At 39.1% G+C, this 22011-nt stretch overlaps 1 long non-coding RNA gene and 2 pseudogenes across 1 annotated transcript; 1 reads left to right on the top strand and 2 right to left on the bottom strand.

Annotated features, from left to right (window-relative positions):
- Nucleotides 1–842: 842 nt before the first annotated feature.
- On the bottom strand, nt 843–7226 carry LOC145545437 (uncharacterized). Its single transcript, XR_014082081.1, has 3 exons — nt 4008–7226; nt 3289–3486; nt 843–2468 (listed from the first exon to the last, which is right to left on the bottom strand). It is a non-coding gene; the product is annotated as an uncharacterized LOC145545437 (long non-coding RNA).
- A 3155-nt stretch (nt 7227–10381) lies between these two features.
- LOC145515463 (mitochondrial-processing peptidase subunit beta pseudogene) lies at nt 10382–15857 on the top strand (annotated as a pseudogene).
- Nucleotides 15858–20996: 5139 nt separating this feature from the next.
- LOC145521751 (U6 spliceosomal RNA) lies at nt 20997–21088 on the bottom strand (annotated as a pseudogene).
- Between the last annotated feature and the right edge of the window lie 923 nt (nt 21089–22011).

Raw genomic sequence — 22011 nt, 5'->3', positions numbered from 1 at the left:
ATAGAATGGACATTCCCTTAAGGTCTGTTGAATGGGGATTTTTACTAAGAATTCTTACTAAGATTCTTTTAAGTCTGTGCCATTGTCCAGAAACTTAGTGCAAAAATGTGCACATTTATGTGATTCGTTCTTTTTCAAAAATTGAGCTATAATTGATATATAATATTAGTTTCAGGTATACAACATAATGAGTTGATATTTGTACACACTGCAAAATGATAAACACTATCAATCTAGTTCCATCACCGTACATAGTTAAAAATAATTTTTTTCTTACAATGAGAACTTTTAAAATCTATTCTCTTAGCGACTTTCAGATATGCAATATATTCAAAATATTCACACATTTTCTTTACTTATTTCATCCTGTGCATTTTATTTTCTTCCTCTAAATTGTTAGCTCCATGAAGATAACACTATTTTTGTTTTAATCATTAATATCTTCTTAGGACCCGAAATAGTGTTTTTACATTAAAACGGAAAGTAAACAAAATAGCATAATTGTATAACTGAGATCTGAGACCCTTGAAAGTCAAGCTCTATATCTGAGTCTAACTTCTAACTAAATTCAGTCATTGGGCAAGATAGGATTCCAAGTCTTGAGGTCCATTTTTGGTCTAGAGGAAGCCAGGAAGATTTTCTACTTATGTGGTTTACTAGCCTTAAAGTTTTCAATAGCTTCTCATTGTCTTCAGGGATCAAGTTCATTTCACCATCATCTGTACCTTTTCAAGTTTATCTCCTATATCAGCACAACATTTGTCTTCTCCAGCCAAACTAGTCTGTCCACTATTTCCCCAAATTGCCTTGAGTTTATTTTCTTCCACATTCTTTCTCTTTCCTTTCTGTTATCTGAAACATCCTTCACATCTCCTCTACTCATCTATGCAAACCCACCTCACTCTTCACTATCTCTTTCTTTCCCCACCTGATAAAATCCAACTGGTCTTTCAGCTCACATTATGCCTCCTATAGAAGGTCTTCCCTGAACTTTCCAGATGGAATGAAATGCTCCCTATCTAGTAAGTTTATAGTACTTTTTCCCAACATTATTCAGCTCTTTGTACAGTGCCAACATGGAGTAGTAAAGTGAGGATCCACAGCACAGAGTCTAGAGCTTAAGTGTATTGATTCAAATACTATGATTCAATATGCTATAAACAATTTCACTGATTTTTTTCTCCATACCCAGTGTATAACCATAATGCCAGTGTGACACTGAGTTGAATTCAACACCTATTTATTGAATTAACACACAATGAGGAACAGAAAGATGAATTCAAGGTCCTTCCCTGAACCACTATCTACAGAACCACTGTCTGTTCCGGAAGATCAATGTATACACAGCTAACTTCCCAATATTTACTATATCGTACATACAATATGGTTCTTTTATTTCTGTCCTAAAGTTTCAGCTTTCCTCAGTCTCTCACTCATATCTATTTTATAATTTTGAATCCAGGATAGATTCATTCAGTTGAACCAGTTTCTTGTTTCTTTTTTATAATTTCGAATATTTATTTCTTCAAAATGGAGAGAATTAAGAATATTTGAGAAGTAATTTAAACATATAATCCTTTAGAAATCTTGCGATATTTCCCCAACTAGAACAATCTTTTTAAAGCCTTATTTCACTGATTTAACTTCCAAAGTTTATTTAATATTTAATGATTACATAATGTACTAACAAGGCACTTTGCATATTAGACATTTAAAAAAAATAATGACTCTTGGTAGTGTTGATAGCTAGAAGAAAAATTTCAAAGGTATATTTTTTGTTTTAATGTGGGAACATGTAAGTTGTAATCTATTAGTGTCTACTTAATGAAATTGTTTTTGAAACCCTGCCTGTTAACCTTTAACCTTGAGGCTCGTGCATAGTTCCCTTATTCATTAAATGACTAACTCACTGACCAGAGATATTTATGAGCTCTTGGCTCAGCCTGAACCTTTCTGGTCTAGACCAGAGACTGAGGAAGTTTCCAGAATGATCTCCGCAGCCTTCTCCTGAGACATATCTCTGGCTGCCTCATTTATTGTCCCTTTCCTAGTCATACCCACACGCCAAGCTCCCACCTCAATCTGCTCCCTTTTCCAGTATGCACATTTGCATCTGGTCTTTATTGTGGTGGCTTTTTTACTTTGCAGTTACTTTTATAGATGTTTAATCAGGTGTGCCGGTGAAAAGATGCAAAGTGAAGAGGTGTTTCTAAATATTTCTTCAGAAAGCAAATTCAGCAATATTCCCTCTCACATCTTGTCTTCCCCCAGAAGCAGCAGCAGAGACACTGATTCCTTGAAGGTGAAGCCTGGAGCCACAGCTTAACACCCATGAAATTGTTTTTCATGCCTATTATTGTTCTCACTCTCCACTCTGGATAAACAGGCTCAGAAGTGGTGTATATGTCAAGTTGTTTTCCTTCTGAAAGATGATCCTTAAAGTAACTTCAGAAAACAGAAGGGTAATTCTAGAGATTAAAAAAAGGAAGCCACGATTATGTTTAAAAGCCTCTCAGTAAGCTAAAATGCTATTCACAGAATTGTAAAATAATCTTCCATAGTTTCTAACTTTAAAGTAATTTAGAACAACAGGACTTATAAGAAAAGATGTCTTATGAAAGTAATATCTTGGGTTATTTTCCTGAAGGTAGTTGAGAGGAAACAAAGTACTGCATAGCTTGATATGGGCCTACTTCAGGCTATAAAACATTGAGCATTTAACTCTTGAAAGGGATAAAGAATTAACAAACAATGGTATGGGGGAGAAAGGCTGTGGTAGTAGCTCATTTTCCTAAAAAACCAAAAAGGCTGGTCAAGAGAGAATGGTCTTTCAAGATTGCTTTGGAAATCCAAAGCTTCACCCTGAAGATACCTCTGCAATCCAAGGTCAGGGACTGTGGGTCAGCTTTTCCAAATGTACTCAATGCCCCGGGTCCCAGGCTAACAATGACAAAGGGAAGGCGATGCTTAGTTTAATAATCTAGAATAAGACACTCTAAAATTCATTTCAGGAGGTTTGGAAGATTACTTTTCCCATGGTGGCCATAACCAACCCAGGATCACAAGTATGTTGATGGACAGAGCCCAGTCTTTTATCAGGTCCAAGTATCCCCTACTTTTCAAGAGTTCACTTTACTCCACCTAGCTGTTATGGAAGATTTACATTAGTACCTATTTTATCTAACCGAAATAAATCTGAAGAGGTTTTTGCTATCACACAAAAAGACAAAAGATAAAAATAGCATTTAGCGTTGGTCTTACAGCAACCGTTACAGAGGAAGCACACACCTGAGCAGAGGGAGGGGTACCACCAAGCTCCTTCCGGGAACTACACTCAGCATCAGCTTCCACACCTTTGAACCGTGTCTGTGAGCTTCTGTGCTTCATCTTCATTGATTTTTGTGCTTCTGTTAGCAAGACATGCCCTCGGGTAATTGCTTCTTCACTTTAGGCCGTTTCAGCTTAGGAAAGGTTTCATAGGAACTTCTAAATTCAGATAGCAGAGGGATATTTGAACATTTCAATAAAATGGCTGGACCATTTACACAACTAGAGGAATCCACATGATTCCCCAGGCGAAGGACTGCGGTCTATGAAATATAGACGATCCTACATGTAGGGCCACAAAAGAGACATAGATGTAAAGAACAGACTTTTGGACTCTGTGGGAGAAGGCTAGGGTGGGTGATTTGAGAGAATAGCATTGAAACATGTATCTTACCATATATAAAATAAATGACCAGTGCAAGTTTGATGCATGAAGCAGGACATCCGAAGCCAGGGCTCTGGGACAACGCAGAGGGATAGGGTGGGGAGGGAGATTGGAGAGGGCTTCAGGATGGTGGGCGGGTGGACACAGGTATACCCATGGCTGATTCATGTCAATGTATGGCAAAAAATTTACAATATTGTAAAGCAATTATCCTCCAATTAAAATAAACTGATTCATTAAAAAAAAAATCAAGGACTGTAGTGGGTAAATAAAATAGGAATTTGCGATCACAAACCTCAAGGAGATAAATGAGGCAGTTGAGGCCTTCATGGGCAGACAGAGAAGCAGAAGCAGCAGTATCTCCATTCATGGGGCTCAAACAAAGAAAACTGTGTCAGACAAGATTGAACTATAAGAGAATTAGACTGCAGTTTCCGTGGGCCACATAAATAGGAGGGGGGGAATATTTTGTTGAAGAATGGTATTCTGGAACTTCATCAAAGCGAAAGAGGACCCTATCTAGTTAGTCAGAACCTATCAGAGACACACCTTGGAAGCTTAAAACCAACATGCAGTAAAATGAGGATCAGGTTCTCAGACCTCAATGAAAGGTATTGGTACAAAGGTGCTCTTTACTGAAAAAAGTCTTTGGCTGAGATGCTGACATTAAAGCATAAAAGCACTACTCATCAATTAAAACAAAGATAGGGAAAACTAGCTGTGTCAAGTGTCTTTATATTACCTTATTTTACCTCAAGAGTATGTAAAGTTATAAGAAAAGAGAGGCTCAGTGAAGCAAAGCAGTTTTACCAACGTATTCTAGCTAGTAAGTTACTACCCAAAATTTAAATCTAGAATTGAAAGTTTCTAGAGTCCCTGCTACTTCCACAAGCTGCTGCCTCCATATGTGGCCCTGGGCTCTGTGTGAATGAAAGAAGTAAAAGGCCAATAATGCTTTGAAGAGGAAAGTCTGAGGCTTTTCTGTTACTGAATAATAAGGTAACCCCTGAGGGATAAATGGATAAAGCATTCTGCATACAGGGGCTAATGGGAGAAAGTTAATATGTCAGCTTTTGCTGGCTCCAAAGTCCCCATCGACTGAACGTCAGGATCCTACTTCCTCTCCACTTAAGATTCTCTCCCCTTTAGAATCTCTAGGAAACCCCAGAGTGTTTTGGGAACAGTAGACTAAAGCTACCCTTCAGTAACACTGCTGTTTTTTCTCAGATCCCTGTTGCTTATTCACATCCCTCAGGGTTCTACCTGCAGCACTGCCATCTCTCAGACATCTCCCCAAAGTTAATGGTCACCTGACACTGCTTCTCTCTTCCTCTCTATTCTAGTTACCTATTTACCCAGATGCCTGAGTTCTGGGCCTATATATCCAAATGCCTGAGTTCTGGGTCTATACGTCCAAATGCCTTTCAGACATCTCAACAGAAAATTCCCAAAATATCTCAAACACAACACATGCAAAATAAGTTACCTTCTTCTCCAAAAATCTTTTCCTCTTGTCAGTTGAATCTTGATGAGTAAGGGACACCAGGACTCACAGGGATAGTGATTCAACCTACCTGTTTTCTTCAACCAGACACTAAGTCCATCATTTTTACCTTCCTGACAACAGTTTATACTTCCTTTCCATTTTTTGAAGGGTGAGGAGGTAAACCAAATGCTCTTAGGCTACACCCACATTTCTATTCACAACTTTTCAAGCCTCATCTTTATTTCCTTCCTTGTTTCCTACCAGGATCACCCTTCTTAAATGCATATTGTATCAAGTTACCACAGCCTCTACAATGCAAAGACCTAAGTTTGGTGCTAAAGTCCCTTCATGATTTGCTCCCTACTTATTCAACCAAATCTGGCCCATTTGCTGCTGCTGCTGCTGCTAAGTCGCTTCAGTCGTGTCCGACTCTGTGCGACCCCATAGACGGCAGCCCACGAGGCTCCCCCGTCCCTGGGATTCTCCAGGCAAGAATACTGGAGTGGGTTGCCATTTCCTTCTCCAGTGCATGAAAGGGAAAAGTGAAAGTGAAGTCGCTCAGTCGTGTCCGACTCTTAGCAACCCCATGGACTGAAGCCTACCAGGCTCCTCCGTCCATGGGATTCTCCAGGCAAGAGTACTGGAGTGGGGTGCCATTGCCTTCTCCGTTTACATGTTCTTAAATCTATGACTCCAAAACAGCAAGGAAAGACTATACTGGGGCTCAGGATGTAGACTGTGAATAGTAGAGCTCTACTATACTAAGAATAAGAAAGTTAGCTTATGCATACTTGATATGTCAAAGAAGAAACAAAGGATGGCTTGCTATTTGAAATAAGCAACACTATGGGGGACAAAGAATACTGAACTTGAGCCACTCCCATTTTATATTTTTAGAGGTTTTTTTTTGGAATATAGTTGATTTACAATGTTGTGTTAGTTTTAGGTGTATAGCAAAGTGAATCTGTTACACATATACATATATTCACTCTTTTTCAAGATTCTTTTCCCATATACAGCTACTCTTTTAATCAAAGCTGTTCTTCTGGTGTTCCATCCTCCAACTAATTAAAGAGCAATCAAAGCAAATAGGTTTGGAATTAAAAGAACTTCACTGAGAATGTATAGCCTGAGTATAATTTGAGTAAGAAAGATGACTGAATGAATGCCAGTGGAGGCTGAAGACAAGACTGATGGTTTAAGAAAGAACCATTGGAGACTTAGAAAAAGATGAAAATTATTAACACTGAAAGATAAAAACAGCCTATGGCAGAGTCTGGGAGAACTTTTTCTTAACTGTAAGGCAAATGGAAGTGTACTGAGAAAACAAAATGATAGCCTGCTCGTGCTTTCCCTCATGAAACAGAGCAGCCCTAGCAACCTGAGAAAAGTCCTAAGACACATAGATTTCTTTCTCTTGCTTGAAGACACACAGTCTGTCTAAGCAGAACTTCATATGTGGGTTGCTGTCTTTGGAGATAGAGAACTCTCTCTTACCTTACTCTATTCCCGAGTTTCTGGCCCTACTTGTAGACTATTAACTTCCTTAGACAAGATGGGGTGTGTGTGTGTGTGTGTGTGTGTGTGTGTGTGTGTGTGTGTGTGGTAAATGCTTCTGTATGAGACTGGTTCATCATAAGTAGAAAAGCGAATGGAGTGGTAAAGATGTAAGTGAAAAACAAAATGGTCCATGCTGAGAATTCTGGTTCTTTTAAAAAGAAGAAGAAGAGGGGGAAAAGGAAAACATTTTTATACCACTTAATATTCTAGGCATTAATCCAAGTGCTTTTGATGTATTAATCAGTGTTTAGAATAACCCTGCATTCGTATAAACTGTGCTGTGGTAAAATGAAACAGATAATCCCCAAATCTTCATAGTTAGCATAACCTAAGTTTATTTGTTGTTTATGAAAAGTTGGATTTGAGTAAATAGAGATTATCCTCCACTTGGTAGCTCAAAGATTCTGACTCCTTCTATCTTGTGATACTACTTAAGGGCACCCTGGTAGAGGAAGAGAGGATGCAAAGGCAAACCAGCTCATACCTGCCCCAGCCTGGCAGTGATTCATGACACTTCTACTCCCAGGCCATTGGCCAGAATTGGTCACATGGCCTCAATCACAGCAAAGACACCTGGGAAATGCCAAGGGGCTCCTGGATATCCTAGTGAGCACTAGCTGTCTTGTTCACAACACTTGTGAGAAAGGTAATAGCATAATCCCTATGATTTTTACAGATGATGAGAAACTAGAACAAAGAAAAAATAATTTACCCAAATCCACATTGTTAGTAAGTGAAAGACTTGAGATTTTAACCAGACAATCTGATTCCAGAATTTGTGCTTTTAACGATTATATTATGTAGTTGATCCTTGAACAACATGGCTTTGAATTGCATGGGTCCATTTATATATGCAGATTTTTTTTCCAGTAAATATGTGCCTCAGTATTACATGATTCATGGTTACGGAGGGCTGATTGTAAAGGGACATGTGGATTTTCGACTGCACAGGGGTGAACACCCCAACCCTTGAATTGTTCAAGGGACAACTGTATTGCTTTTCAAAACTAACAGAGGTACCAATATTTTATTAATGATTTGTAACAGAGAAAACTGTGGATAGAAGACAGAAAATTCTCTCTTGGAACCCCAGAGCCTGGTTACACTAGCCCCAGCTGGATACAGAGGATTAGGAATTGAATGTGCAATCACGGTTCTGTAAACCTGAGAAGGTCTCACCCAGAAGGCTAGTGATCAACAAGGACAACTGAGAGAAATCCCTGCATCCCACTTAGTGACACACACCTAGTCCAGATACATCTCTCTCTGAGCAGCATGAAAAAAATCAACTCAAGACTTACAGGAAAAGTATTGAAAATCCAAGACAAAGGGCATAGGAGATTGACAATACAGGAGTCTATTCTCTAGAGCCAGGGTGGCAAAACTTTTCTGTAAAGATCCAGATGGTGAAGTTTTTTAGGTGTTACAGATGACACTGTTTCTGTCACAATTACGTCACTTAACAGAAGGGTGCAAAGCAGCCATGGTGTTAGTCACTCAGTCATGCCTGACTCTTTTGAGACCCCATGGACCCCACCAGGATCCTCTGTCCATGGAATTCTCCAGGCAAGAATACTGGAGTGGGTTGCCATTCCCTCCTCCAGGGGATCTTCCAGGCCCATGGATGGACCCAGGTCTCCTGCATTGCAGGCGGATTCTTTACCATCTGAGCCACTAGGGAAGCCTAAATCTTCCAGAGGCAATACATAAATACAAAGCAATAAATAGATAAATACAAAGCAGCCGTAGGAAATACATAAATAAAAAGGTATGGCTGTGTCCTAATAATATTCTGTTTACCAAAACAGATGACAGACTAGATTGGTCCATGGGCTGTAGTTTGCCAATCCAACACTTGCTCTAAAAATAAGGGAATTAACAAATATAACAGATCATTACACATTTGAAAAATAATTTGGTAGGAATCCAAAAACTATAAATCTAAACGGTGATGGAATCGTTTATCAACAAACAAGTGACAAATATTTTTAACAAGTTATTGTTAAAGAGATTCAGTTTATATAATTCTGATAAAAGTATGAATAGGTATAATTTAACTCAAAATTAGTTTGTTGTAGAAAGTTACATAGTGTCTGACATAGAGAGTAGCCCACCAGTCTCCTCTGTCCATGGAATTATCCAAGCAAGAATACTGGAGTAGGTAGCCATTCCCTTCTCCAGGGGATCTTCCCAACCCAGGAATCAAACCCAGGTCTCCTATATTACAGGTGGATTCTTTACAGGGAAGCCCATGTGTATTGTACATATATATAATATATATATGCCTATTATGTTAAGTGAAATAAGTCACACAGATGGTGACAAATATTGTTTGAGATTGCTTATATATGGAATTTAAAAAGTCAAATAGGTTAGAATAGTGACTACCAGGGGTGAGGGTTAGGGTAAGTGGGGAAATTTGGTAAAAGGATATAAACTTTCATGTATACAGTGAAAATGTTCTGGGGATGTAATGTACAGCATGACTACAATTAACAACACTATATTGCATACTTGAAGTTGCTAAGAAATAGAGCTTAGATATAGTCATCACAAAAAAAATGATAGTTTTGTGAGATAGATGTGCTAATAATTTTACCGTGACATTCATTTCACAATATATGTGTATCAAATCATCACATTGTACACCTTAAACTAACAGTATTATGTGTCAGTTATACCCCAATTAAGTTGGAAAAATATATACATTCATACATATGAGCCAATTTTATAAACATTTATTTAAAACTGCATAAGATAAAAACAGGATAAATATATAAAATGTCAATAGTGAGATAAGATGTAAGAATATAGGAGGCTGCATCTTTTTTTTGTATTATTTGGGTTTTTCTACATAAATATTTCATAATCAGAAAAATTTTTTTAAAAACACAAAAGAAAACTCAAAGACGTTTGTATCAGACCTGACATGGATTCTCTGCTACTCACTAGGTGGTGATCTTAGACAAATCATACCTTTGATCCCCAATAGTCTTATTTGCAAAAAGTGGATATGATCACATTTACTTCGCATGATTTCTTAAAGGATTAAATAAGTGTGTGTGTGTGTGTACATACACACACAAACAGAGAGAGAAAGAGAAAGGAGGCAGGCTGACTATTGTGGCAGAGAGATTTCTGTGAATAGTGGGTAATGAATGCTTTTCCTAGTCAGGGTTCAGGGGAATGTAAAACAGTTTCTTTCAGGAGTTAAGACAGAACTGGGATTCAGGAAGAAAGGACTATGCTTTCTTTTCTGAACTAGGAGCTGAAAGAACATGCTTCTCTTAGAGGCAAGCCGGCAAAGAGGTCCCAGGGATTAGGAAGCAGGGCCAAAGTGGGCTGGACACGACAGGAAGCTCGGACAGCAAGTGTCCCTGCCCAATGCATGGGTGCAGCTTGACAGGAAGGTGGTGGCTCCATTCCTGACCCCACCCCAGAGAATCTGCTCCCTGAAAGCTCCACAAGCTGCAGAACTCTAGCACAAGGCCCAGGATTTCAGTAGAAACACTTTGGGAGAAGATGGAGAAGACTGGGAGAAGGAAACAAGGAAGATCAAAGAGAAGCTGGGAAGAAGGGATTTGTCTCTCACAGCAGCGTCCTGGGAGCAGAGGACCCTCCTTATGGCTCAGGAATCTCCCGTAGCTGACCGAGTTCCATACGAGACACCAGAGAGGCACCAACAGCAGTTAGGCAAACAGTTCCTCAAATATGCCTGCATCTCCAAGCGCCACACGAGTTGTATCTTCATACCAGGAGCACTTTCCAAACACTCCATCTCTCGTCTCCTTTGAACATTCCTGCCCTACCCTACATCCCACTAAGTGCACAGGGGCAGGTCCACGCACGTGCACACACTTCTGTCTTTTGGCTGACCCCTATATCTTTACTTCTCAGGATTGGCATCCCTATCTCTGGTGTCCAGGAGGGTTAGCTGTGGCTTCTAGAACCCTATGCTGAAACCGCTCTACAGTGCTCTACAGTGGCAATGCCTTGATTTTTCTCATCCACTGGACTGTGGTACACAAACTGAGGACAGAGATAATCATGGCCATGGTTTCCTAGGCTCCCAGCAAAGCACCTGGCACACTAATGTAGCTGGACTCTTCTTCCAGTCACTTCAGCACATCTCCTTCACCACCACACCCAACATAACTCCCCTAGGTGCTTTAAGACCTAATGCCTAGCACACAAAGTGGTCTCAGAAATCCTAGACTGGGAAGCAAAGAGGAGCTGCAAGCAGTAGACATAATTAGGAATGATGGGCCCAGGCTATGGTAACAGAGAGACTGCAAAACCACTGTATAATTTCAATCTACCCCACTTTCTGCAGTCTTCCCCTTTGTTTCACATTTCTTGCAATATTATTTGCCAAAGCCTGGGAAGAGATGAGTGTATAAAATCTGTTTACCAACTTGGACACTTTTGCTCTTCATACCATCTTGAGTGTAAATCTGTAGCTTCCCTCTTCTTGGCAATAAGTTGGCAACCCATTCTTGTTAAAACTGTGGACATCATGCCCTTATTAGTAAGGAAATCAGAACAACTTCTATTTATTGAGTGCTTACTCTAAGTCATGGCCTATGCTAAATTTTACATACATTATTTCACTTATTCCTCATAAAAAATATTTGAGATGAACATTATTGTCCCAATTTTGTGGATAAAGAAACTCTAATGGAGTTTGAGGAACTTGCCCAAGGTTACACATTTACAAAGCATTCCAGTGAGAATGTGAAACAAGACTTTCTGTCCTGTCCAAAGTGTACTGCCAAGAATTACAGATATAAGGGACTTACTAGAGATTACTCAACAAAAGTTTAGTTAGGAAAGACCCCAATTTCAAATTAAATGCCCAACTCTGATGGTAAGTGACTTATCTAAAAGACCAAGGGTCAGTTTGAACTACTGATAAGTAGGCAGCATTTAACAGACTTCGATTACAGAGGTAGCAATCACAGACCTCAAAAGTATGTTGGAAGATGACCCCAATTAACACCACTGGGCATACTCGGTTTAGCTGTAATATCATGTAACTGGTACAACATCCTTAAAGTTCCAGGTTCTGTTTTCCAGGGTCATTGATGACAGTTTTGTTTTTAGAGTAAACAGGTAGAGTGGGATAAAGATTCCCAGCGGACAGTTAGTCTTTAGCAGTGTCTATGACCCACATTTTAAGCCCTAGAAATAAACACAGAATACTTGCCAAAAGGCCTGTCCATCATGTCGTTTTAGACAAAGATAAACCCAATTAAGTGTAACCAACAATGTGAAGAAAGTTGTTGAGTACAGGAGAATTCCTCATCATAAAAAAAAATGGCAGCAAGACAAATTTACTCTTCTAGGGGGGTTAAGAGTGCCTGAAGGTAATGGGATTAACTCTGACATCTGTGCTTAGATTCGAACTCTGGGTGGAAGAAAAGCTTATAGCTTAATTTTGCAAGACCCAGCAAGGAAACTTTGTTGGCCAGTAGAGAGATGGAGTCTAAGAAAATTGGATTAAAGCTCCTGATATAAGGACTTATGTGATCAAGAGGAACATGCAATTATAAGCAATTGTACTAGACAAGTCTTTTCCTGTGTGATGTTCCAGTTTTAGAAAAGACCACAAGCTGGATAACCAAACCATTACTGATCTCTCCCATCCAGCAAGTGAGCTGGTCCTGTACTGAGACAGCTTTGCACCTGGTAACTAGAAAGAATAAATCCTTCTTAAAGACAATTGTTTTGAGTTCTAATGTTCCTCTTTTTAGAAAAAGGAAAAAGTCAGCTCCTGAAAAAAGAAAGACTGCTCCTTCACTTGTTGTTGAGTGTTGTTGTCCTACCTCTACTTCACTACCCATTTTGGTCAGGAACCATCTTCCCTTTTCCATCCCAAACTACATCCAGTCTCCAAGGTGACACCCTTCCCAATGGTCTCATAACCCCAGTCATATAACTTATGATCCAGTCATTTCTGAGCCTTTTTATGTGAGAATGCAAAACGTCAACTCTGTCTTATTTTTGTAGGTCAGTGTCTAGCACAGTGTCATACACGTGGCAAGTTCTCAAGAAAAGTTTCTTTAAATCAACTTTACCCCAATAAAAATTTTTTTTAAAAAGAAAGAAGGATTTCTTGAATTAATCCACAGATGAGTGGATAAGTAAGTAAATGGTTAACCTTCAGGTCCTCTGAAGGCCTGTTCTAGGAAGATGTGCCTGGGTGATCTTTCAGAACATTTTCACTCCTTCTATATCCTTCAGATGAATTGCTTAATGTTGTTGAGGTTCAATTTTCTTACTTATAAAATGAAAGCAATGCTACCAATTTCATTAGGTTATTGTGAAGCTCAAAATAAGTAATTCATGCTGGTTGCCTATCCATAACCCAGACACTGTCCCTCCTTACTTTATGTTCAGTCTATCTTCTACTGAGAGAAGTTATCTAGTGTTGCACTGAGGCAGCAGTCATGCTGTAATGGGGTAAAATGGTAACTTGGCCCTAATAGCTCAAGTGTTTGAGTCTGATGTGTTTAGACGATTTTTATCTGGTGGTGGGGGTAGGGGAGTGATGAGGACTATATCATTCCTCAATATAGCTTACCTTACAACAGAAACCTTGTAAATTAGAGTGCCTAAGAATAGTGCTCAAATTTCTACTTCCCAAAATATTAAAGAATAAATATCACAAGAAATCTCCTTGGCTCACAACATCTAAAAATCCATGGATAAAAGATGTTAAAGTGCTTATCTGAGCTGTCAGGAAAATGATGGAAATCATCAGAGGTTAAAAATGCAAGAAAGCACAAATCTTCAGAGGTAACCAACCGTCCTGAAGCAATGGGTCCCTGTGATTATTAACTTATCACTGGTGGCCTAGAGTCTTTATTTTAATTGGGATCAAGCAGGGTTGGGGATACAATGCCTAGAAATTGAACCAGATGAAGACAGAAAAAGATCCATCTTAAGTAGTTCAGGACACAGAAGTTGACATTTTTAATGCAAATGTAAACCAAAGGAAGAAAACCTAACGCACAAAAGAAAACAGTAAAGAAATTTTCTTATCTCAAGCTCACCACTGGATAGAGTCTATCTTGAAAACTGCTGTTCACAACTGGTCTTCATGATGATTTAGAGACAGAAACTAGAATTGTGGTCCCACAATATTCAGCTTTGGAATTTAACTTAAAGTGATTCAAGATTCATAACAAGTTCCTGGATAAATATCCTTAAATCAAGACCTCAAATAGTTTTCTCAGGTAATTACAAACTAACGAAATATAAAAATTATAAAAACACAAGAGGAATAAATTTTTTAAAGTATAAAAAAAAACTGTAAGAGGAAACAAGTCATTGGGATGAGAATAAGTAAGAAGAACAAGATCAATAACAAATGACAAGATTATAGCTACAAGAATAGATGATATTGGAATTATAAATTAAGAAATATAAAGTAAGTAGATTGATTCTCTTAATAAAGAAATGAGAATATTTGAAGTATAACAAGATACCAGAAATTATAGAATTTGACCAAGTGGATCTTACAAAAGAACCAAATAAAACTCCTGGGTGAAAAGAAACACACATAGTAAATGAAACTAGAAAAACTAAGTGGATGGGTACACCATTAGATACAACAGAAAAGAGTATTAATGAACTGGAAGAAAGAACTGAAGAGCTACTCAATATTCAGCAGAGAGGAAAAGAGATTGAAAAAATAAAACAGAAGTTAAAAGACATTGAGAAGAGATGGTAGCAGTGGATGTCTAAGTCATGCTGATGCCCATGGTGTGGTAGTGGTGGTGGGATTTCATTAAGAGGGTCCTGATCAGATGTGCCAGTGGGTTGTCATTATAACTCAGAGAAAACAGATTGAGAAATACACAAGCCACTATACAAGTTGCTCTGAATGTTCCTGAAACATAAGTAACATGTTTGGAAAATGAACTCAGAGTGGCCTCTGGAAACTGTGGATTGTCATATGCACCATTAGTCTCTGGACTAATGTTGGAATTTGATATGAAAATAAGAATAATGGAACAGCTTATTCTCTGGAACATTCAAACTTCAAGGTCACCAAAAAGAAAATGAAAAAAGGGTGCTCATTTCAAAGCCTACACCTCCAGAAAGCAGATGATATATTATTCCAAAGAATTCTCTTAAGATTTGTCAAGATCTGTAGAAATTCTTGCTAATGTAACACAAAACAGTACATTGGGGAAGCAGAGACTGAATATGAGTAGACAGTAATCCTTGGAGAGATGCATGAAGTGATACGCAATTGTCAAAGAGTTGTTTTTTATTATCTTCATGCCACAGCATATCACAATTGTGCACTTGGATGGATAATTTGGGCACCAACTGAAAATATCAAATCTATAAATTATTAAGACCTTGTGAACTATATAACCACACATTATAAGGGGCCAAGAATAGTTCTCACTATGATTGGAGGGATCTCCTTTGATGGAAAGCTTAAGTTAGCAAAGTTTCATTTTGGTGACTTTTTGTGCCCACACAAAGGAAAAAGAACAGCTCTGCCTCCCTGTTAATTCATAGGAAGTGAGATTTGTTTGACAGATGACAAATTGCCTTTGACACACCTTGCAAGAGCTGTTGAAGTTGTTGGTTACAAACATCCAAGGTATAGTCTCTCTTACAGTTGCAAACACACTCATCGGCAACTCAGATTGTCATTGCAGAGAATTGAATTTATCTAGTAAGCCAACCCATCTCATCTGTCATGATAACCTCTGCCATAGCTTCTAGTCTTTCCACACTTCCCACACAGATACAGGATTGTGGGGAATCTGTATGAGTTGTAAATTTGACATTGTTACAGACATGCTACATGTTGTTCAAACAGAATAGATGTGACTCTGTATAAGTCTCACTGAAAGTAAAGTCGCACAAAAATTCTTCTAAAACATATTTTTGTAGCTCTATGGTTCAACTCCACGAAGATACTGGTAGGCAAATATTATATTATAAAAGAATTCCCAGTATCCCTGAGCTTGGAAGCAGGAACTGATGCTGTAGATATTGAGACAATTCAAAAGTGTGTACCAAATAAAATTATTATAAGAGTCAGTTATTGCTGCTATTGGTTCTGTTGAGTAAGATTTTAACTGGATTAGTAGTAACATGTTAATTTTGTGATTAAAAGGCTCTCAGTCAAAATATTTTGAACATACTTATTAATAAAACTGATAGAGAGCCGAAAGTTTAAAGCAAATAAAGAAGATGTGATACATATATAGGCTTATGAAATACTGCTGCTACTGCTGCTAAGTCGCTTCAGTCGTGTCCAACTCTGTGCGACCCCATAGACGGCAGCCCACCAGGCTCCTCTGTCCCTGGGATTCTCCAGGCGAGAACACTGGAGTGGGTTGTCATTTCCTTCTCTGATGCATGGAAGGAAAAGTGAAAGTGAAGTCGCTCAGTCGTGTCCGACTCTTAGCTACCCCATGGACTGCAGCCTACCAGGCTCTTCCGTCCATGGGATTCTCCAGGTGAGAGTACTGGAGTGGGTTGCCATTGCCTTCTCCTATGAATGCTACTCAGCTATAAAAAAAATTTTTTTTTTGCTGTTTTCAGCAACATGGATGGACTTGGAACACACATTGCACCAATGTCAATTTCCTAGTTTTGACCTTATTCCATAGTTATGTAAGATGTAATCATTGTGGGGACCTGAGTGAAGGGTACATAGAACCTTTCTACTATATTTTGCAACTAGCTATGAGTTCATAATTTTTCAAAATAACAACCAATTTTTTAGCTAAGCCCTTATTTTGCTGAATTTTTGGCAGCAAGGATGAACAAAACAGGGCTTTATACCATACTTCCCTCTAGTAACTTTATAATCCTTTTGTGTGAATAGGTAAGATGAAAATATATTAAAGATAGAAATAACAGAAAAATGGTTGTAGCTATATGAGTAATGCTAGGGTTACAAAGCCCAACAATTTCAAGACTTCAGTACTGAGTCTTTGAAATAACAATTCAAGTGCCAAATGTTGAGAAATCAGCCTTGTTTCCGTGTCAAATTCATGCAGTCAAGGTGGACAGTACAGAAGGGTATCTCCAATATTAGACTAAAAGAGCTTGCCCCAGAACAGCCTTCAGTTTTCTGTTTGGAAAATCATCTAAAACAGATCTTGCCACATACATCATTCATGTGCTAAGTGGCACGCCTTTTCCATAACTGATCACCACTTGCCCACCAAGGCCACGTGCCAACCTGAGTAATAGGGTGGAACCCCGGGCACAGATCCTGGTTACTAGGCCAGCTGCCCATGTTCTGGGAGGACCTCCAGGGACACACAAATTATGCGGACCCTCCCTGACATAGAGCAATCCATCACTTCTTGAGTGACCCTTCTCCTCTTGTGTTAGTGAGACCCACGTTACCAAGGTCTGCTTTCCTTGGCACTGAGCCGTTAGAGATTGTTGTTCTTTGTTCACCCATTTCTTTTCTTAACAAATGGAAAGCAATTTGTTATGTCATATTCAATTTGTTATGTAATATTCTGTGCCTACAATGGGGTATGTGTAATATATATAAAGCCACTGGCCAATATAGGATTCCTAACATTAACATTATAATTGACTCTGGCTGTGTCCTTGTCCCCAATTTTTCCCACCTTCCTGCCTGTCCTACAAACATAACCAGTTTCCTGAATTTTGTGTTTATCATCTCTTGCTTTTTAAAAATAGTAGACTACAAGGTAGGTATCCCCAAACAATGGCGCTTGGCTTTCTTTGTGTTTTTGCTATGAATAATATAGATTGTGCTCCTTTCTATTGATAGTATTATACATATATGCAAGATTTTCCACACTTAGGAGTAGAATTGCTGGGCCATAGAAGTGTAATCTTTACTTATTTTAGATAGTGTCAGGTTGTTTTCCTAAGAAATTGTACTATTTTATAGCTCAACAGTAGTAAATAAGATTCAGTTTTTCCACACCCTCACCAACACTTAGTATTACCAGATTTCATCATTTTTTTTAATCTAGTGGATGTAAAATGATATCTCATTATGATTTTAATTTGCATTTCTCTGATTACTAATTTGTTTTTTGCTCACCTAGTGAATGAACCCAGGTGGCACTAGTGGTAAAGAACCCACCTGCTAATGCAGGAGACATAAGGGACAGGGGTTCAATCCCTAGATCAGAAGATCCCCTGGAGAAGGAAATGGCAGTCCACTCCCAGTATTCTTGCCTGGAGAATCCCATGGACAGAGGAGCCTGGCTGGCTATAGTCCATAGGGTCACATAGAGTCAGACATAACTGAATGATTTAGCATGCACGCATGTACAGTGGATGTAAAATGATATCTCATTATGATTTTAATTGGCATTTCCCTGATTACTAAGGAAGTCAAGAATCTTTTGGGAATTCCCTGGTGGCTTAATGATTAGGATTCTGCATTTTTATTGCTGAGGGCCCAGGTTCCATCCCTAGTCAGAGAAATAAGATTCTCATAAGCTTGAGGTGCAACCAAAAACAACAACAAAAAAACAGAATCTTTTAGTATCTTGAATAGTCATCTATATTTATTTTTGTGAATTACTTTATCAAGTTTTTTTGGATTTCAATAGGTTGCAGCCATTCTTTATATACTCTTCATCCTAGTTCTTTGTCAGATGTGGTATCAGGATTTTCTTCCAAGTTTGTGGCTTATCTTTTTACTCTCTTTATGATACTTTCAGCAAGAAGAAATTTTGGTGAAGTGAGATTTATTCATTTTTTTCCTTTTTGGTTTGCGCTTTTTGTGTCTTTCAATTCCGTAAAGAAAGAGGAATTCACTGTGAAAGGGAAAACTTTAAATCTTTTAGAAGAAAATACAGGAGAACACCTTTATGATCTTCGGGTACAGAAGGATTTCTTAAACGATACCCCCAAACTGTTAATCATAAACCATTGCTATGTTAACAAACATTTTTAGAGATTGTTAGGATAAGTCAGGAGGATAAGTTGAGCTCTAGCTGCTGTTGTTTTAATTATTTTCCCTGGAGGATACACTGCTCTGAGCTGCCACTGAAGGGGCAGTTTCAGAACAATAGGCTGTCAGCACAGCCAGGGCCACTGCCTCTGTCCTAATTCCCATCCTTCTGCCTCCACGGCCACCACCTTCCCAGAAGGGAGGCACAGGGGCCCACAGCAGTTTCTTCACCTTTAATTCTTCTTTGTTACCAGTGCTGATGGGGGTCTGTTTCCGCTAATCTTAACTGTGGCAAAATGCTCCAGGATGTCTATTCTTCTGGTTACATATGGAATTTCCTGGATTTCAGTTGATTGCTTGGGATGGGGGCTGATTAGATGCAGCTATTTCCAGGCATCCTTGCCTTTTCTTTCCTGAAAAACCATTGTGTTAGCAACATATTTTTAGGTGGGGCTACGTTATTCACATACATTTTCTTTTCTTTTTCATCTTACGATTTCAAACTAATTCCCGTCCCCCCAAAATGCCAGCATTGAGTGCTACTTTCAACAGTCCTGTCCTTTGTAATACTATTTGAGTAATCCTTATAATATTTTTAACATTTTATCATTTTAAAGCCCATTTTTTTCCCCTCTCCAATCTCATGATGCTTCCCTCCCCTCCCCACTCCTTTCCCATATGCCTATTTATGGATCATTATCCCCTCTTCCATCAACATCTTCTCAACTTAGTCCTTGGAGGGGACTCGGTTGGTGTGAGGCTCTCTCATGATGAATGGGATTTTTTTTCACTCTTTGTAAAGTGCTGGCTTCCACTAAGGGCAGCTAATTTCTTTGTAGCTACTTGGAGCAAGTAGGTTAGGTTACCAGTACTGCTGCTTATCTTATTCTAAAGTCAATGATCCAATTCACATGATCACCGCCTGTAAATGTGGGGAAACTATTACACAGAAGCCCTAGTAATTGATTAGTAGGTATTTCCTGAAATGAATCATTTACAAGACAATGCTTTGATTCCCAGAGTATTTCTGAGGCAATTAAGACCTGGTCAGTTGCTTATTTTTTGACTGTTGGATGATGGTCATTTTTTCCCTGTTGCAATGTGTGAAATGGACACTCATTTTCTCAGTGTTCTGGCCGCTGGCTGTTTCTCATTTCTTTGTCCTGTGCTTCTGTCTGAAATCTTCTCAGGTAGATGCTTGTGAAACAGTTGATATTGAGTTTCCACCTGTCTTGGTTTGGATTGCACTGAAACATCATGGGTTGTTTTGATCGTTGAAGAAAATTGTAGTCAAGATCTGCATCCTTCTTTCTGCCTTGCCTTCCCAGGTTCAGCTAATCATGTCAGAGGAAAAGTGAAGGGGATGTGTGGGTGGAGGATAGAGTGCCCTGTCTCTCCTCCTGCAACCTGGATGCTCTTGGGGTATGCTCACAGAGAATGGCTGCTCTGCATCTTGCAAGGCTGCTTGAGGCTGGAATTCTTGATTTTCTTTGCATACGGTATTTATGACTTTGTGTACCCCAGGCTCTAAATTGCAGACTGTGCCTTAAAATCTGTGGGACAGGAAGTCAGATAATAATTTCTGCCTTATACCAAGCACTTTCTGTGAACAAGGTTTTCATGCTGCGAGATTGACTTACAGCATCTTATTAAATCTTAGAAACACTGTGTGTCCTAGATGTGATCACCCACATAAGAAACCCAAGGCTGGGAGAGGTTGGGTGTATTTTCCAGGTCATTCAACTAAAGAGTGAAGAAATTCAATTCAAACATAGATTTACCTAACTTCATAAGGTGCTTTTAACCACTATACTGTCCTGCCTCCCTCTTAGAGAAAATAAATGATAGGCCAGAAATACATGAAGTGGCATGAAAGTTGCTCAGTTGTGTCTGACTCTTTGTGACCCATGGACTATACAGTCAATGGAATTCTCTAGGGATCTTCCCAACCCAGGGATCGAACCCAGGTCTTCTGCATTGCAGGCAGATTCTTTACCAGCTGAGCCACAAGGGAAGCCCAAGAATACTGGAGTAGGTAGACTATCCCTTCTCCAGCGGATCTTCCCACCCCAGGAATCAAACCAGGGTCTCCTGCATTGCAGGCGGATTCTTTACCAACTGAGCTAATACATGAAATAATACCAGAAATACATGGTACTAACTAAAAGGAAGTTACAGAAAGGTAAATTCATGGCAAGCTGGAGTAGTCAAGGGTTATAGAGCAGAAGGAAGGTGTCCATAGAGAGCCTCTGATCTCATGTTTCTCAAACTCTTCTCTTTAAGTTGTTAAAAAAAATTGACATTAAAAAAATATGAAATGTTTTGTGAGTTTCTACAGGGGCCATGCTAATTTTCTTTGATTCTTTTCAATTTTAGTATATGTACTACCAGTGAGTACTCTTACAGTTTTTAACTTACAACCCACAACATGACATGTATTTTACATTCAGTTCAGTTCAGTTGCTCAGTCATGTCCGACTCTTTGCAACCCCATGCACTGTAGCACGCCAGGCTTCCCTGTCCATCACCAACTCCTGGAGCTTACTCAAACTCATGTGCATAGAGTCGGTGATGCCATCCAACCATCTCACCCTCTGTCATTCCCTTCTCCTCCTGCCTTCAATCTTTCCCACCATCAGGGTCTTTATGACCCAGTAAACGCATATATTTATAACTGAAACAAAATTTTACTTCAATACTGGCCCCAATTCTATGCAGTGCACCCCACTTTTCTTTGTTTTACATCTTTTTAAAGGATTTTTAAAATGTGGACCATTTTAAAAGCCTTCATTGGATTTGTCACAATATTGCTTCTATTTTATGTTTTTAATTTTTGGCCCCAAGGCATGTGGGATCTTAGTTCCCTGACCAGAGATGGAACCCGCACCCCATCAACCACTGGACCACCAGGGAAGTCCCTATACCATTCTTGAAAAATAATTCTGGTCCTAAATAGTTTCTATGACCACAAATCCTGATCTGAAAACTTCAACAGATGGGAGACATCAAAGCCTGGATATGTGTTGAGTCCTCAGCATAGTGTCTTGCAAATATTAAAGCCGAATGTCTTTATCTCTTTATGTGACGCAGCAAACTCGTGTAGCACCTCAGTGAAAGACCTGCGATAGAAGCCAGATTTCCTGATTCCCAGTCCAGGCTTTTTGAGTCGAGGAAAGCTTGTCAAAAGGGAGAGACTCTCCCGTGGCAGAGTTTCTTCACAGGCACAGGTAGAAATGGGAGGAAACGGCAGTAGTGGGACACTGACACAGCCCCCACAATGGCCCTAGTCCAAGGTAACAGTGTTCAAACAGAACTAATTCC

The sequence above is a fragment of the Giraffa tippelskirchi genome, chromosome 1, assembly GCF_054371585.1.
Source record: "Giraffa tippelskirchi isolate mGirTip1 chromosome 1, T2T-mGirTip1v1.2.pri, whole genome shotgun sequence".
In the NCBI taxonomy this organism is placed as follows: Eukaryota; Metazoa; Chordata; class Mammalia; order Artiodactyla; family Giraffidae; genus Giraffa; species Giraffa tippelskirchi.
Note: the sequence above shows the minus strand (reverse complement) of the source record. Positions and strands in the feature narration are given on the sequence as shown.